Genomic DNA, 6,632 nt, shown 5'->3' on the forward strand with positions numbered 1-6,632 from the left:
CGTTATGCTCCTCCTTACTCCGAGAGTAGACAAGTATGTCATTAATGAAGACGATGACGAACTGATCCAAGTAAGGATAGCACACCGTATTCATTAAGTCCATGAATACCGCGGGCGTGTTGGTCAGTCCGAACGGCATCACTACGAACTCGTAGTGTCCGTAACGAGTTCGGAAGGCTGTTTTCTCCTCAAGCACTCGTAACTGGTGATACTCGGACCTAAGATCAATCTTGGAAAAGTAACTCACCCCTTGCAGTTGGTCGAATAAGTCGTCTATACGAGGAAGAGGGTAGCGATTTTTGACCGTTAGCTTGTTGAGTTCTCTGTAATCGATGCCCATATGCAACGATCCGTCCTTCTTCTTTATGAACAAGACCGGTGCCCCCCAGGGTAAGAAGCTTGGTCTTATGAAGCCCTTGCTGAGCAACTCGTTAAGTTGACCGGACAGTTCTTGCATCTCAGCCAGCGCTAGACGATAGGGTGATTTGGCTACGGGGGTAGCTCCTGGAATTAAGTTGATCCTGAACTCGACCTGTCGTTGCGGAGGTAAACCTGGCAGCTCCTCTGGAAAGACGTCGGGGAAGTCGCATACTACGGGGAAGTCTTTTAGATCTTTTGTTTTCTGGATCGTGTTGACGACGTGTGCAAGGAATGCATGATATTCTTTACGCATGTACTTCTGGGCTTGAATACTTGAGATGATACGAAGACTCGTACTGGGTTTGTCTCCGTAGATTAATAAGGTTTCGTTATTCGGTAGATTTAGACGGATTGCCTTGTCGAAACACCGAATATCGGCATGATGGAGACTCAACCAGTCCATGCCCACGATGACATCGAAACTCTTGATTGATACTGGTATCAAGTCGATTGGGAACAAATGATTATCTAGCGTAAGGGTACAACCTATGTAAATTTCGTTAGAATTCTCTGTCTTTCCATTAGCCATTTCTACGACGAAGGTTTCTTCTAATGGTTGCGAGGATTGCTTAAGTAAGTGTTTAAAGTTTTGGTTTATGAAGCTTCTTTCTGCCCCACTATCGAATAGGATACAAGAATAAGAGTTATCGAGAAGGAACGTACCCGTGACTACTGTGGGGTCTGCTACTGCTTCTTGTGGCCAATAGCAAGTAGTCTCCCTGTTCCTCCCACATTCCCAGCTTTCGGGCAGTTTTTCTTGAAATGCCCTACCTCGCCACAGCCATAACAGGCCTGGCTTACTCCCGACCCGGGGACTTGAGAAATAGGTTTGGGTTGAGATCTGCAAAACCGGGCGGTATGGCCCTTCTGGTCGCAGTTAGTGTAGTGCAATTCATGGCAGGGGCCGTTATGATGGAAGGGGCACTTGGGGTACTTGGGCAGGTTTCCAGCATAGGATTTTGCTGGTACAGGGGTAGCAGGAGTAGTGGCGGCATGGACAGCCACAGTTTGTTGGTTTTTCGAGGAAGATTGAGTTGACTTGCCTTTCATTCGGTCCCATCGCTTCCTCTTGTTGTCGGATGTCTTGATCGGTGCAGTGGTAGTTGCTGTTGTTATTGATGGGGTGGAAGGAACTTCATGATCAATCAACCTGTGGGCCAATTCCTTGGCGCTGTCAAAGGTCGTAGGGTATGATGATAGAATGTTCCCTCGATACGGGGGCACTAAACCCCAGATGTAACATTCAATTTTCTTGCTTTCAGAAGGGATCATGTTGGGACATAAGGTTACCAGGTCGCAGAACCTGGCTGTATAAGTCACTATGTCTGTCTCTTTCATCTTGAGGTTCCAGAGTTGCTCCTCGAGTTTCTGAAGCTCACCCCTAGGGCAGTACTCTCTTTTCAGAAGGTCCTTCAGTGTATCCCAACCCATGGCGTTGGCTGTTACCAAAGAGAGTGAATTGACATGGCCATTCCACCATGCCAAGGCCCTTACAGTGAAGGTGGCAGCAGCGAACTTGATCTTGCTTTCCTCGGGGCACGAGCACATTTCGAAGACGACTTCAGTTCTTTCAATCCATTGGGACAGAGCAAGAATCCCTCCGGTCCCATTAAAGAATACTGGTTTACAGTTCATGAAATCCTTATAGGTTCACCCCTGCGTACGTGCGTGGATTTCACCATGTCTAGAGTTGGTGCCCATTCCGGCTCCGCTTGCATCGCCAGAATTCATTTGGGCCATAGCTACAGTCACAGTTGCGGTTACAGCTGTCTGAAACAGCACCAGATCGAACTGTGGAAGAGGACCAGGTGGTGGAGGTGGAGTTTGAGTCGCAGGTCTGCCTCTGTTCGGGCACTTGCAGGGAGGCATCTTTTACTGAAATTTTGTAGAGATGTTGACAACAGTAAGAATCAATTGCAAACATGATGAGAGTATTTCATGGACTAAATCGACATAGTCCAACTATCAGATAGAGTCATAGCAACAGAGTAGGTAACTGCCAATATTACTGGTATTAATGATATACTATGAGTTCGGGAAAAGTGACCTAACAGTAGGTCTTACATCAAACCATAAGGGAAAATGTTGGCAGTCTAGGAGTCTAGGTAAGGTACTTTCAGAGTTAGAAATGTTTACAGACAAGTGCTCTGCCGAGCATAGAAAAGAAAAGGCTAGTCCTTAAACAAAAGAGAGAGATGAGTTGGCATCTTCTACTGGCGACGGGTACCCATCAGGCGAACCCTCAGATCAAAAAGTTGGCGTACAATTTCTTGAAGATGTCGTTCATGAGCCCTTTGACGTGCTCGAAGTTCTCTAACTTCAGCTCGGGATGCAGCTAGCTGTTGCTGCAGAGCCTCATTGATCCTCCTCGTCCTATCCATGGCTTCTTCCAGTTGGCAGATGCGAACAATGTTAAGGTTAGAGTTGGCATCAACTTCCACAACTCTGCCAGTGGCTGCTTGACCTTGTTCGACGTTCCTGGCAATCCTACGGACCATGATGGGCAAGACTCGGTCCGCTGAACCTCCCTCGCTTATGTTGTAGAAGCTTCGGTCTTCGTTGAAAGGTAAAGGTTGACCCTGTTCATCGCTCCATCGGTTCAAGGTTATTGCCCACATGGGAGTGGGACCTTGAAATGCCAGATGGGGGTTAGGGTTTGGAACTACTGGGGGCAGGTTGTTGACTTCTGGTTCGGAGTCGGAGCTATCCGAAAAGCCCTCAGCACGGTGATCATTCAAAGGGATCGGGTGATCATCTTCTGGCTCCTCATCGAGCCATCCCCTATTTCCTTGGTTTAGATAGTACGGATCGCCGGGAAGGTGGAAACCAGCCATGCTATCTACGCGAGAATGGGGAAAGAAGAGTTAATAGACGTACTAATCTAGGATACTTATAAGATGATCATTGTTAGTCGACCCAATACTTGCGTAATGCATACCAATTACATATAAGCGAGATAGGATAGACCTTCGAATAAGTGATCCTAACTCTAATCCACAACCAAACAAGGAACAGGAAATAAAGCAAAGATCACAGATTCTAAGTCTATAGCGTCTTAATCACATGTAACCGTAGGGTATCCACTTAGCAACTATTGTCCTACACGCAACGACCCTTTTAGTTCTCACATATGTAAATCACAGAATTGTAGAATACTCCTATAGTATTCTCGTTCTAACGTTCTTGTGGTAGTGTGGGTAAGTTTTTAGACTTGTTGCAACACCACAACCATTCTTAGGCACATGCTAGTCACTCCTAGAAAACATAGTTGATCAGGCTACATTCACCCAGACTTGACTATATGTCTCTAAGCCTAATTGTGTTGTTCAACAATCTTAATACTTTTGTTCTATTCTAGTATGATACTGATCCTTTGTATAAATGGATGTATATATATACTTAGTTAAATATTTTATTATTTAAAAGTATATATTCTTGGTCAGAGTGTTTTAATCCCAATGTGTTTATAGTTATTATATATTTTATGGGTTGATATACTTGATTCACTATAAAGAATGCTCTGATACCAATCTGTCACACCCCAAAACCGAGAACGGCGGAATACGTTCTAGGGTGGAGGACGTCATGTACAATATCATAACAATGCATAATAGTAAAAGCAAGCAACAACATCCATTGCATTAATATAGTAATTGTAATACAAGCGTGTTCTATACAGTTTGTTAGACACCAAAAGTATAATCAAAATAAAGAGGAGTCTTGTATGTGCTCCGTCTTTCTCAAAAGCTGCACATGTACCTGTCTACTGATGACCTGAGAATACAAGTTATTTTGAAAACGAGTATCAGCATAAAGCTGGTGAGTTCATAAGCATTTAGTGTCATTGCTTGTATAAAAGTGTTTTTAATCGTGTATTGTAAAAGTTGTTATCAAACTTGAAAATAGTGTGAATCTCTAGAAAATCCTATATTTTCCAGTAAATGTAGTCTTCTGCCAAGACTTGGTTACTTGTAGGTTTGATCCTTTGAGTGTGTAAAAGTTTTCCCAATTAGACTCTCAATTATAAAAATATAGTTTTGGACTTCATTTATGCGAAGTAAATGGGAAGATAATGTATTATTCCAACAGTGTTACTGCCGGCTGAATGGTAAATAAACTGTAGATTCTAGGTAGTGATAAGTATATAATACATCTCGGGGAGTCTGTTTTACCTTTATTTCTTAATTTGTTAATTTAGGGATCCGAATGTGAATTCATATGTAACCATGCGGATAGGCGATCGAATGTCCAATGACCCTCCAGGTCACACGTAGTGTGGTAACATTTTGTCATCCCTGGGCCTAGTCGGCTCGGAATGTAGCTAGCAGTAGGGATGTGAGAGTGTCTGCCTTGTATAGATCTATACACTTAGTGCCTGCTCTCCCTCCAGGAGACTATGGTTACACGGCGAAGGCGCAGTGAAGTGCCGTATAGAGGAATAGTGTGTCACATTCTGTTTTAGGATATTCTCTTGTATTAGCGTATAGTGTACTTCTCGGTATCATGTATTTAGTATTCTCTTGTATAGTATATAGTATTCATCTTATACAATACTTAACACGTAAAGACTCATAATAGTACTAATTATGGTAAGTATCATAGTAATGGTAGTAAGGAGCGGTAAACCTTAACTATACCTATTATAGTTAAATAGCATGTTGTAGTCTATCTTTGATACACAATAGTATTGAACTGACTGAAGACATTCATATCCAACACAACTATATAAAATATATAACTAAGAATTCAACGACAGTCGGACAGATAACAATATACCCTAAGACCACAATCAAACAAGAGCAGGAAATAAGGCGTGCTATCAGTCCTAAGTCCTTCAAGTCTTACTTATATAAATATATTAGTGTAGATAAAATTTGGGAACATAAGAAGTTTAAAAGAGTTTGGAAATAGTTTTTATAACAATTTAACATGAAAAATGAGTTTGATAAACATTTAAAGCAGTTTTGATGGCAAAACGATTAAAAGTATAGAAATCCTTTTTGATTGCAAGTTACAAAGCACATGTGATTGATACTATAATTTGTTAAGTTCAACTTGTATTCTCCCTCCCCCCTCATAAAAGCATTTAAAAACATTTAAAAGGTTAATTAAGGGGTATGAACTCACCTGCAGTGAGTTGAGTGGATGGGATGCCAGGTAGGATGCTAGGTGTCAAGTGAGGACTTGAACACACCCACGGATCCTATGAAACATGTAGTGACACATAATGGTCATTATGGAGTTTACACTTTGCTTCAAGTGCAAGGAGTGTTAGGGGTTGCTTCTAAAGAGTGTATGTCTCACTATGGAGTTTACACTTCAAATGGTCACCCTAATATGAGTTTACGATTGGGAGACCATTTCCCCCATGAGTTTACGGCCGTAAACTCATGGGAATGGTGAGTTTGCATGTTTAAAGATCGCTTGTATCACTAGGAAGGGTTCTAAGGTCAAATTAAAGGCTTGAGAAGTGATTAGGGTTCAAAAGGGTACTCCCTTGGAGTTTGCGGTCCTTGGACCACTCCTTGGGAGTTTACGGTTGTAAACACTAGGGTTTACGGCTGTAAACCCTTGGGCACATCATTTCTTTCGTGTTTTGTGGTCCTAAGCTCATTCATACAAGTTTCTAGTCCATTGAACATGCTAAGGAAGGAGTTAGGGACACCAAAACACCCTTTAAGGTGTTTACGGTTTTGGGTGTTTACGATTTTGGGAGATCCCCAAGCCGTAAACGTATGTTCTTGAGGGTTTTGAGGTTCATTCCATGGATTTAACAAGCACACTAACTAAACAACTAGTTAGGAAGAGTATACTTACTTCTAGGAGGCTTCTAGAGGTGTTTTAGGACCCAAAAACACAAATGTGTTCTTGGTTGATATGAACTTATTTAGTCATAAAAATCATGCATGATCTTAATACTTTATGTTAATTTTATCTCAAATAATGAACGAAAGGTGATTAATTAGCTTAAATATTTCAGCAACAAAGACATGCTCGAAAGGAAAATGAAGCGGAATTGGCGATTGGACGCTTGGATCTTGGATTTTGAAGAAAGAAGGATGTTGTTGGACAGCTTGACCCCTTGTCAGTGTTTTGGCCATATCTCATGAACCGTAACTCCGATTGACGAGATTCAAAATGTTCTGAGAACTAGACACAATTTCGGATGACTTTCGTGTTTTGAGAAAATGCTGATTCCAAACGGACTCTGC

Source organism: Lactuca serriola, chromosome 7, assembly GCF_051521515.1.
Source record: "Lactuca serriola cultivar US96UC23 chromosome 7, Lser_US96UC23_V15, whole genome shotgun sequence".
In the NCBI taxonomy this organism is placed as follows: domain Eukaryota; kingdom Viridiplantae; phylum Streptophyta; class Magnoliopsida; order Asterales; family Asteraceae; genus Lactuca; species Lactuca serriola.